The sequence below is a fragment of the Wyeomyia smithii genome, chromosome 2 (assembly GCF_029784165.1).
Source record: "Wyeomyia smithii strain HCP4-BCI-WySm-NY-G18 chromosome 2, ASM2978416v1, whole genome shotgun sequence".
In the NCBI taxonomy this organism is placed as follows: Eukaryota; Metazoa; Arthropoda; class Insecta; order Diptera; family Culicidae; genus Wyeomyia; species Wyeomyia smithii.
Window position 1 is genome coordinate 114,415,763 of NC_073695.1, and position 12,623 is coordinate 114,428,385.

Below are 12,623 nucleotides of genomic sequence, written 5' to 3' on the forward strand. Positions count from 1 at the left end.
GTATGCAATACTTTAGAAAAGAAATTCCATGTTCACTATATTTGGTATTGTTCAAACGAATGGTCGTGGGTTCGAATCTTAGTAGAATCAGGCCATTCGATATTAAAAAGGACATAAGCATGCGTTTATTCTCAGGCTCCCCCACAACCTACTCTTCCTAAACGCTGAATCCTATAATCCCTTGATGTGACTTCCTCTTTACAAGTGAATCCCGCACCCACGGAACCATTCATTTTGTACCGTCTGTGTAGAAGCAAAGTGAGCCGTCTTGTTCTATCTTTAATATTCTGTAGGGAAATTCAAAGTTTGGTTTCATTTCCACCCAATCCGCATTACTTTTTATTAGATTATTCATTTCACCATTTCACCATTCAACCTTTCAGTATTCTCAGGTGTCCTATTAGATCTCCTTCTTTTAGAACTGACTGTCGATTAAGCCTTAGAGCACATTTTCCGCTTCTAGTTGAACCACCCGATGAAGTGGAAGAAGGTGAAGTATTGCATCCAAGGCTTTTGATAGAATGCTTCTCATTGCTTCAAAAATCGATGCACAAGCCAATCTTTGGATTTTGCCTAGCTTAGCTTAAGTGGATGTTTCAGTGGTTTTGGGCCACCAAACTAACGAGGCGCAGGTTATTCTTAGTATTATTATTGTTTTATATATCCAACCACTTCTACCAAATACATCAAACCCCTTCGATCTGTTGTCCTTCGATGTAACCAATTCTGACGATGCACCAGCGGGAACATCGTTCACCTTTCATGGGAGGTCTAGAGAGAGAAAAAATATTCCCTCTATTAAACTTCCCCGAAAAGGTCGTAAGATTTCCCAAAGTGGAATTAAGGGTTCAAACAAACCTAAAAGTGTTGCGGAAAAACCGAAGCATACTCCTCCTGGGCCTGCAAATTTAAAGTCCCAGAAGGAGTTCCCAGCACTCCCTGGAACATCTAAAACCCCGGTTGTTTCTTATGTACATCCAGTTGATGAATCAAATGCTTGATTGGTGAAATTTTCAGACATTGTGGATTGAATTTTTGAATGTTTCATTGTACCCTATCCAATTAAATATATAGTGGAATTGTAGAAGTATTTTAATAAAAACAAATACGATGCATTTTCCCTTTGTGAAACTTGGCTTACTTCGAATATTGATCTTAACTTCCATGATTTTACATAATACCTACTATTTGCCTTGAACGAGACACCCCATTGGGTAAGTACTTCTAGGGATCAAGAAATGCTATTCTTTCTATCGTATTAACCTCCCCTCGATCTCAGACATCGAAGTCGTCGCATGTCAAACGACAATACAAGGTAAAGTGCTTTGTATTGCCTCACTACATATTTCCCCCAGAGCACAGGTTGGGCAACGGCTGCTCTTTGATTTAAAAGAACTTCTCCTCTCGCCACGTTTGATTTTGAATAACTTTTACTCTCATGGCGAGGCTTGGGTTCTCCTTCTAATGATAACCGCTCTTCTTTGATCTATAACCTTTGCGATGACTTCGGCACAGACTAACAGACATAACACTTTGAACAAATTATTAATCAATACATTGTTCGGATGATAACAGTAGTTTACGTAAGTACCTAACAGTAGCGCCACCTCCTGTCGTTTTCGCGTTGCGTTCTGTATTCCGACAACAGCGCTAGCGTACGTGCATGTGTCAAATTGGGCACTACGAAAAATGTATGAGATAGCATGACAGCGCCTCAGACGGCTATATCGCGAGACGACTGTTATTTGAATGAAAATTTGAAATGATCGTTTTTTTGTGGCGATGGATCCTGGTTTCAGTGTTAGGTCTGTAAGTCTGTGACTTCGGTATGATTAGTTTGAACAACGGTGAAATTACTCGAGTTCCGAAACCTCCAGCGCCCAAGTGCTTTGGATCTATCTTTATGTTCGACGTCGCTACGATTGGATCGTATATGGAATGTAATTCTCGATCCCCACGGTAGCGACCATTTGTCTATGCTTATTTCAAATACTCGCATGCGACCAATTGATATTTCGTATGAACTCACACGGAATATCGATTGGAAGTTATACAAGGATTTATTTATTTATTTATTTCGTCAATCATATATGTAGACAGGTTACAATGATTTCTAAACTATACACGAACATAAAACAAATTAATTTTGTGTCCTCAGCCTCAAGGACTTGAAATACTGTTTCAGTTTATACCGGGACATCGTAAAGTCAATAGCTTCGCAGTGTTGATTATAAGATTTCATCATACTATTTATAGGTCCATTTTTTGCGTATTCCGTACGATGATGGTTAAAAGCAAATAAACTACAGTGTCGAAGTTGTCGAATGGGTGCATAAAAGTTCAATTTAGAAAGTAGTACTGCTGAGTCAACGTTCTGCGAAACGATATCGTTTACAAATGAAGCCATCGCGTACTCTCGCCGTTCTTTTAATGTTTGAATGTCAATCAACATGCAGCGTGCTTCATATGACGGAAGACGATGTGCGATCCAACCTAGCTTACGAAGAGCATATAGTAGAAATTGCTTTCGTACTGATTCTATTCTTTCTTCATGTACGCCAGGACGAGGAGACCACACAATGCTACAGTATTCCAGTATTGACCTCACATAGGCAATATACAAAGTTTTGATAGTGTACGGGTCTTGAAAATTGTAGCAGAAGCGTTTGATAAACCCTAACATTTTGTTTGCCTTGTGTATGATAGTGTTATAGTGGTCGATGAAATTAAGTTTAGAATCTAAGATTATTCCTAAATCCCTAACTTTATCACATTTCTTCACATTCTGATCCCCTGATGCAATTACAATTTTAGGCGTTGTTAATTTTCTGCTAAAGGATATTACATTGCATTTTTTTACATTTACTTCAAGTAGGCTTTTCTTACACCAGATGTAAAATGTGTGGATTTCATTCTGAAATACATTGATGTCTTCTTTATCTTTTATTACCATAAACAGCTTCATGTCGTCGGCATATATTAGAACTTTAATATTTTTGAGGATGAAGGAAATTTCGTTTACGTACAAAATAAAAAGAAGTGAACCTAAGTGGGAGCCTTGGGGAACACCTGAAGTAACCTTAATGGGATTTGACTTTTTCCATTCAAGCCACTTCAGGAGACCAGATTCAATTCCAATTTTTTGCAGTTTAAAAAGAAGCATTGGTATGTCAATACGATCAAATGCTTTGCTAAAGTCTGTATAAAGAGCTTCAACATGGTTCCCATTATCCATTGCATTCAATGAGTAATCTACGAATTCAAGTAAATTTGTGGATGTAGAGCGGCCTTTGAAGAAGCCGTGTTGTTTGTCAGTTATTCGATTTTTGACTTGAGCAAATATCTTTTCATCAGTGGTGGGCACCATTCCGCTAATCCGCTAATTCGCTAATTAGCGACGCTAAAATTCAGTTAGCGATTTAGCGATTTCGCTAATTTTTGAGCTGGTTAGCGAAACTGTTAGCGTCGCTAAAATTTTGGCCTTCGAAACGCTAATCGCTAATTCGCTAAATTTTGTGGAGAAGCGACAATAGAAATATTTAGAAAAACTGTGAATTGCTGATGGCGTACGTAAATTGCTTCGAAAGAAGAACATACTTGACTGCGAAAGTTACTTTTGTCGGTTTTTTTACCCTAGAATGGAGTTCCAGTTATCGTACAAGCCACAGGAGCATTGTGAAGAACAAGCATAAGGTCTAGATTGAATTTTTGGCACACCAAGAACTTTGGTAAATTGCAATGCGCTTGAAATTATGACAACTTTGGTTCTACTTTTTCGATTCAGATAATAATTGAATTTTCATGAAAACATTCCTGAGAGTATCTATTTTCAATACAAGCTAAATAACTTTTGTTATTCCTGTTTTTACAAAATCAAATATGAATACCGTTTCGTGAACCTTTTACTGTAAATAGCTTTAAAAAGTAATTGTTTTCGTTTGTTTAACCAAAACAGATCAAAGTGGTCCAAATCTTACAAAACATGAGCAATAAATATAGCGATATGACTATTTACATATTAAAAAGTTAGCGATTAGCGATTAGCGAAAGTTCCGCTAATGTGGGTTTAGCGTTTAGCGTTTAGCGATTATCGAGCTAAATTTTCCGGTTAGCGACTTAGCGATTAGCGTCGCTAAATTTTCGGTTAGCGGTGCCCACCACTGCTTTTCATTGATAATTGCCTCAAAGAGTTCAGGAATGCAAGAGATAATAGCGATTCCACGATATTTACGTATGTCAGATTTACGCCCAGATTTGAAAATAGGCACTAAAAATGAGCTTTTCCATATATTTGGGAAGACTCCAGTTGTTGACATGTTGAACAGCCAGAACAAAGGAGATGTAAGTTCCTTCGAAAGATTTTTCATGAGTGCTGGAGGTATTCCGTCAGGTCCAGGTCCTTTGGAAGGGTCTAAATTTCTCAGACCCTGCAAAACATCCTGTACCTGAAGTTGGTTAACACCAACTTTTCTTGGATATTCTGGATAAAATGCAAAATAATCGCGGTCGCGATTTTCTTCGGAAAATGTAGTATAGATTTCCTGGAAAAAATTTGCAAAGAGATTGCAATTTTTCTCCGAGTTATCACCAACATGTTCATCGAGTTGCATTATTGATGGAAAATTGTCTGATTTTAGTTTTGTTTTGACGTAATTGAAGAAGTTCTTTGGACAAGACTTAATTTCTAGTTCAGTTTTAGCATTGAATTCTTCAAATGCATCACTGATTGCAAAGTTCAGTTGATCACATATTTCCAAGTAAATTGCTAGATTTTCACTGCTATTGTGTTTTTTGAAAATTTTGTGGGCTTTTTGTTTGCGGTTTTTTAAATTTTTGATTTGTTTGTTGAACCAGACTGGATGTTTAGTGTTAGCGTGGCGTCGTTTTTTCTTCAATGGAATCTCTTGAGAGATGATGTTGTACAAAATTTTGTAAAAGACGCTAACAGATGATTCGACATTTCCTCCATCTCTAAAAATTTGGTGCCAATTGACACAGTTTAATTTGTTTTTAATATTTGCATAGTTCGCGAGTTTGAAATCAAAGACTTCCTCATACTCACAGTCGTAGGGTCTCTGATATTCATGTAAAAATAAAGAATATTCAATTGCTGTGTGAAACTTTTCGTTTTTCCACAGTGGGTCAAATGATTCGGTCACACAGAAGTCTTCATGGATATTCGTTAAGAGTAGGTCCGAATAGCAATTTTCACGGTTTCTTACATGGTTAATCTGGTTCAAACCTAGTTTAGCAATTTCGTCAAACATGCAGTGCAAAGTGATGTTATCTCCAACGACTGGGAGTAGGATGCTTTCGTTTTCAGGGTCCAAGATGAAGTCAGCGGTGTTTTGATTGAAGTCCCCATAGATGTGAACTTTCACTTCTGGAGGTAGTTCAGATAGAATTTTTTCTGCGCAATTAAAAAACTTTTCATACGTCATTTTATTAGCGTTATGTGGAGGAAAGTACACAGAGGCGAATACGTGTGTTTCACCTGCTATGTGCGATTTTATCCAAATGTGCTCGAATTCTTTGAATTTAGGTGCAGCAACAGTTTCTGAATTAAAATTCACAGAGACCGCTATGAGGACTCCTCCGCCTGACTTCTTTTCGGATTCTTGAAGATTCCTGTCATTCCTGAATACATTGAACATATTTCCGAAAATTTCTTCACTTTTGACACTTTCATCCCAGTTTGTTTCAGTCGCCAATATGACTGAAAAGGATGAGCCTAAGAGATTGTTGTAAATTTGTTCAATTTTGGCTGGGCCTTTCATGCGATTGAAATTTTGACAATAAACCAAAATTTCAGTCGCTTTTTGTGTTGGTGAAGAAATTTTTGGGGATATGGTGGTTGACGATGTTTGAGGGTTGGTGAGTGTTACCTGTAAGTCTTCTTCTCTCTCATTGAAAGGGGTCGTTATTTCCGAAAACTCGGTTTGTAAAATTTATCGGTGCTTTCCCTTAGTTGTTGTAGGCGGTGTGTTCGTTCACTGGATAACGATGTCCGATGAGACTGCAGGTCTGCTAAAGCGTCATCGCGTGATATTCCCAGTTCTTCATGTACGTCCAGGAAATTTTCACGTAGCAGGTTAAGGTCAGTTGGTAGTCCTTCAGCTGCCAGCATCACCGATGCACTAATTTTGGTGATTCCCCGAATGCATACCGTTGTTGGCTGATCATGCAGGAAAGCAAGCAAAGTTCGTACCGTATCCATAATTTTGTGATCACGCAGCCGTGCTTTCAGATAGCGTTTGTCACCAGCAGCGGATTGCTCCGTTAGTCTGACAATCGGTGGACGCATAGGATCTAGCAGCGGAGCAGTATTTTCCAGTTCTGACTGTGAAGTAGTGCTCTGTGTTGTACCTTTTTCAGATCGATACGGGTTGATAGTTTCTCCTTTCCTGAAGTTGATGAGTTTTGGAGCAGAAAGTGCAGCTATCGGATGGTCGGTTGATGAGGGTGGCCCGGCGAATTGAACTTTTGCTGTGGCTAGTAATTCTTTGTCTGATGCGTTGATACGTTGATAGTTTTGCGTACCGCTGTGCTGGTTGTTTTGTTTACTGGTATGAGTGATTTATTGTTTTCTTTTTTTACTGTTTCTTTTGGCTTTTTCGGCAGCTTTTTCTTGTAGTCTTCGAGACCGTTGCTTGGCATCATAAGTGGACCAGTCCTGCTTCCATTGCCATTTGTTACCCAGAAATCTCCATCCTGGAGATGTATGGTCCGCTTTCGGGTAGAAAGTTTTTTCAGCTAGTTCTTCCTGCAGATTTTTTTGAGGTTTTGCACTGCATGTGTTGGTCACCTGAAGATTGGAGACAGTCCCTGAGACAAATTTCACCTCCTCGAGTATTTCAGTAAGTTTTGTGTCGTTATTTGTATGAGGTTTCAATGACTCAGCCTCTGTGATTGAACTAATAAAATTGCTAGTCAGGCTTGAGAGCCGTTCGTCAAAATATTTATGTATTTTTTGTGGCATCGTTGAAAACGACTCGCTGATGCCGGTCAATGTAGTGTGCAATTTATTGTCACACGACTTTATGTGCTGCCCGACCGCACTGCACATGTTTTGATTGCTTTTGTTAATCGCTGACAAAGTTTCTTTGACATCATTCAGCAGGTGCTCAATACTGTCGAACAATTCTGACACTAAGCAGAATTTTTTCATATCCGCAGCAATTCGATGATTGGCGTCCGTCTGTCGATGTATTGCCTCCACAAGCTGCTCCTGTTGATGAAGCAGCTTCCGTACGTCAGCTTCCTTCCGGAGAATTTCTTGACATTCCGTACACAATGGCGCCATATAAAATGTGATTAAAAGTTCGCGGTGTCGTTGTACGCCGATACACGCAGCATGGTAAGTTCTACTGCAGAACTCGCACTTCCAAAGAAAGCGGTCGTCGTTTATGCTGCACGAATTTACACCGCACGGCATGGTTATTTACGTTAATACACTAAGCGGAAGAGTTACGACACGGATGGTCAGCAAAAACACGCGACGTTGTCAAGGTGTGAAAAAAAACAAAAAAAAAAGTATACTATACAAGTTAATTGCGGAGCGAAAAGCAAACGCGTCCGCGCCCGATGACTGTTCGAGGCGAAAAAAAAATGGAGAGGAGGAGATGATTTCAGAAGTCGTCGAGTCGATTCAACATCACCCACCACTTGAAGAATACAACCTCCTCGCGGGCTTGATTCTCGACGCCGCGCCGCGTTGCAAGTCCAAACGAAGAAATATCCCGGTGTGACGAACGGCCTCCACTCCGATGGTGGGACAAAAAGTGATCTGATGTTTAAACGAAAAGATCTGACGCGTTCAAGCCCTTTCAGACGGTATTCGGAGCGTGGCTAAAGCAAAGAAACGTGTATATTGGCGTCGGTTTGTAAACGAAATGTCGAGAGAAACATCGATGAGCAATCTTTGGAACACAGCCAGGAGAATGCGTTATCGCGTAACGGTCAACGAAAGCAAAGAGTCTTAAAATAGGTGGATAATTGATTCTTCCAGGAAAGGGTGTCTGGACTCTGTTCCTGTGCAAAACATTGTTCACGATGTGTCTCCGGGCCACGACGCGATAGAATCACCCTTCTCGATGGCAGAATATTCAGTTACCCTCTTGTCCTGTATTAATAACGCGCCTTGGCTAGATAAAATCACCAAGAGGCGCTTATTATGTCCAATAAGTTCCTGGAGCAAAACATTGTACCGCAGGATTGGAGGCAAGTTAAGGTGATCGCCATCCAAAAACCATGAAAACCAACTTCTGATCACAAGCAAACGGCTTCGGCAGTGGTTTTCTTCAGCAGGTTTCTGCATAAGATTGCTGCAGAAAACCTGCCGAAGCCGTTCGCTACCCTATCTGATGAAGAAAGGCCAGCAAAGAGTAAATTTTAAACCCAGGAGACCTTATAAGGCTTTACCAAACAATGATATTGTCTGTGATTGAATATGGGTGTTTCTGCTTCCGTTCCGCAGTAAATACACACTTGATCAAACTGAAGTGAAAACAATATCGTTGCTTCCGTATCGCCTTAGGTTGCATACAGTCGACCCATATGATGCGTTTGGAAGTTTTGGCTGGGGTTCTTCCGTTAAAAGACCGGTTCTGAAGTCTATCTTCTCGTAAATGTACTATGCTTAATTCCACTCGTATCAATGACGATCTTTTTCTTTTAGGAGACTTTAATCGCGCTGGTCTATCCTGGTCGGTGCAGCCACAGTCCAATTATCTTATTGTCGACGCCCTGCACTCATCTGTGAACGCTGGTAGTACACATTTGTTAGATGGCATGGCTTTTAACACCATGTTTCAGATCAATCCTGTTCGGAATCAGAATGGCTGGTTTCTAGATTTAATTTTTGCAAATTTGCACGCTTTGCCATCATGCTCCGTCACCACTGCACCCGATCCTCTGTGTAACATTGATGTTCATCATCCACCATTGATGGTTACCTTCAACAGGCCTGTAAAGGCTCAGTTTGTGGATGAGTTCGTTCCTTCCAGTTTCGACTTTCGGCGGGGAAACTATGAGGCGATAAGTTTGGCACTGAGAGGTATCGATTGGAGCTTTATCAACCAGTGTAGAAATTTGGATGAGGCCGTGTCAGGATTTACTGCATTGATTCAGGAACTCATACATTTATATATTCCCAAAGCACGTCCTCGCTATGAGCCTACCTGGGGAAACAGGCATCTTGCTAGGCTCAATCGTGCTCGCAAATCAGCTCTGCGTGCCTATCAAAGAAACAGAAACCCTGTCAATAGGATCCGTTTCACCGTTGCCAGTCGATCATATAAAGCCCTAAACAGAAACCTATATTCGTCTTTCGTGCGCAGAACAGAACACAACCTACGTTCGAACCCGAAAAGCTTTTGGAGGTTTCTTAATTCGAAACGTAAGGAGGATGGATCACCATCTAGCATGTTTTTGTCAAATAGTGTAGCGTCCACGAATGACAGTAAATGCGTTCTGTTTGCCAAGTATTTTGCTGGTGTTTTCAATAGCGAGTGTGCATCCTCGGATGAAATTGCTGAAGCCATGTTTCCTGTTCCTAGTGACACATTTAGCGCCGATATCTTTACAATTTCAAACGAAGAAGTTGCTGAAGCCATTTGCAACCTGAAACAATCATTCTCTCCTGGACCCGATGGTATTCCTGCCGTAATCCTGAAGAAATGCGCTGCAGTTTTAAAGTCACCGCTAGCCGCTATTTTCAACCTCTCCCTTCAATGTCATCAATTTCCTCGCAGCTGGAAAGAATCTTTGATGTTTCCGGTTTTCAAAAAAGGTGATCAAAAATTTTTGAAACGATTGTCCACAATCATCTCATGTTCAGCATAAAAAGCTATATTCCTACTGCTCAGCATGGGTTTTACCCTGGTCGATCCGTTTCCACTAACTTGCTGGAATTCACTTCACTCTGCTTGCGTGGTATGGATCGTAGTCTTCAGGTTGATGCTGTCTACACGGACCTGAAAGCTGCTTTTGATCGTGTTGACCATGGATTACTTTGTGCAAAATGCGACAAGCTTGGAGCTTCAACTGGATTGGTAAAATGGCTCAGTTCTTATCTACGCAACCGACAGATCGCGGTAAAGTTGGGAACGTCGCAATCCGCTTGGTTCAGCAACAATTCTGGTGTTCCTCAAGGCAGCATTCCTGGGCCGCTGCTTTTCTCTTTGTACATTAATGTTGTAACTAAAGTTCTTCCACCTGGCACACGACTATTGTACGCTGATGATACTAAAATATTTCAAATTGTTGAAAATTATGATGATTGTTGTAGACTTCAAACGTTACTCGATTCTTTCAACGACTGGTGCCTACGCAACTATATGATGCTGAGCATTCCCAAATGTACCGTGATCAGCTTCCAGCGCAAAAAACAGCCGTTGCTTTTTGACTATCGTATCGCTGGCACTTATTTACATCGTAGCGACGTTGTCACTGATTTGGGTGTTTTGTTGGACACTAGTATGTCATTTAGGCAGCATTATTCTGCGATCATCAATAAAGCCAATCGTCAACTTGGTTCAATATTTAGGATTGGAAAGGAGTTTCATGATCCTGGTACTTTGCGCACACTCTACTGCTCTCTGGTTCGCTCAGTTTTAGAAACTGCCTGCGTTGTTTGGGACTCGTACTACGATTTTTGGATACAGTGAATCGAGCGCATTCAAAAGCTCTTTATCCGAAGGATTTGTCGCAGATTGCCATGGAGGAACCCTGATAATTTGCCGCCATACGAAAATCTCTGCCTGCTGGTGGGGATAAAACCCCTTGAAGAACGTCGTAAGGACATACTGGCCAGAACAGTGCACAAAATCCTCACTGGTTGCTATGACTGCCCCGCTATCTTGACAATGCTTCAGCTGCAATGCCCTCTTCGTCCACAACGTCATCAGCGATTACTGCAGACCAACGCACACCGCACGAATTATGGCCAGCATGAACCTGTTCGTCGGATGGCCCTGGTTTATAATCGTCAAAATGTTAATTTTAATTTCTAGTATAGTTAATTAATGTGCATTGTTTGTTTTGACTTTATCTATGTTATCTGTATCGAATTTTTGTAATATCTCTGTATATGTTTTTGTTTTTTTTTTTTTAAAGATGCTGGTTTTTTATGCCGCCTTGATAGTCGCCTACCAGTGACTTTCAAGGTGGCTTTTCCCAGCCATACACTCACTTATTCATTAAGACTACTAGTCGGATGGATTTATTTCAATAAATAAATAAATAAATAAATAAATAAATAAATAAATGTGAGATTCTGAATCGTTCTATGATTGACAGTTTTGAAAGGCTAATCGAATTTAATTTCCAAACCCGTTTCATGATATTGCATTTCAATCACATGTCCCAAAATATTAATCCTTTCTCGTATATTCCAAATCGCGTAAGCTTATCTAATACTTCTGATCCCACTGTGTTTTTCGACACTTCCATGATAAAAGAAACTCGGGGAATTCCGGATCATTTACGCGTGCAGCAGAAGCTCGATAATCCTGCTTCTGGTAACGTCGCAGAATTAGTTGCATTTAGTACACCCTAGGGATTACCGAAAAAATGCCCACAGACCATTATTTCAGCTTTACGGACAGTCATAGTTCTATTGAGGCTCTTCGTATTTTCTCGGAAAAATACGGGAACATTTATGTACTTTTTCCAAAAGATCTTCTCGGATTATCTTAGTGTGGGACCCTTCTCACTGCTCAATACTGGGTAATGAGAAAGCGGATTTCATTTGCGTGATGTCTCGGCTTATGTCCAATCACTATAGATTTGACGGCCAGCTATTCCTGTGCGTGATGTCTTGGCGAGCCGTGACATAACCTTCATGTCCCTTATATAGTTTTCCTAAAAAACATCCATGCCCTAATCTAGTCCCGTTCCTCTCCGCCTACACTCAACAAAACGACTACACACTTAAAACTAGATCTCGAGCTCGGCAAAAAAACATCCGAGTTCACTCGGCAACTTTGGATTCAACCGGTATTTCAGCAAAAAAATGCCGGTTGCCGACAGCTGTCAGATCATTTTGCCGAGACTTCGTCCAAAAAACTAAGCTTGTCGAATCTCGTCTCTATTTTTTGTCGAATTTATCGTTAATCACTGTCGATGCCGAAGTCAGCAAAAACATTACTGGTATCTCGGCACAAATTTTACTCGTTGCCGTGTTTCGGCAATACAGCTGTCATTCTCATGAAGGAGTTGCCGCAATTTTTCTTAGTGCAAATTTATGCGTGTTACGGGTGAGAAAACAGGAATCAGATGCAAGTTTGGCTGAAATTTGTGCAAATTACAAGTGTTTACAATCCGGTAGCCGAAAAAAATGTAGTACAGTTCGGTGGGAAGTGGCTGGAACCTAAAAAGTGTAGTTTCAAATCGTGTGAATACAATATTGTATTTGTTTAAGGGATAGGCATTAGGCGTAATTTTAGATTAGATGTTTAGCTCAATGCCCTACTGGCGAGCAGGATAAAGATAAGTATTCTAGATTTAATATGAATAAATTTCTTTACTTACTAAAACTCATCGAGCTTATAATTTATCTTTTGAAAGAAAACTACCTGATTCACAGCAAAACTATTTTCTGCGATTGGATTCCACTGAAAAAA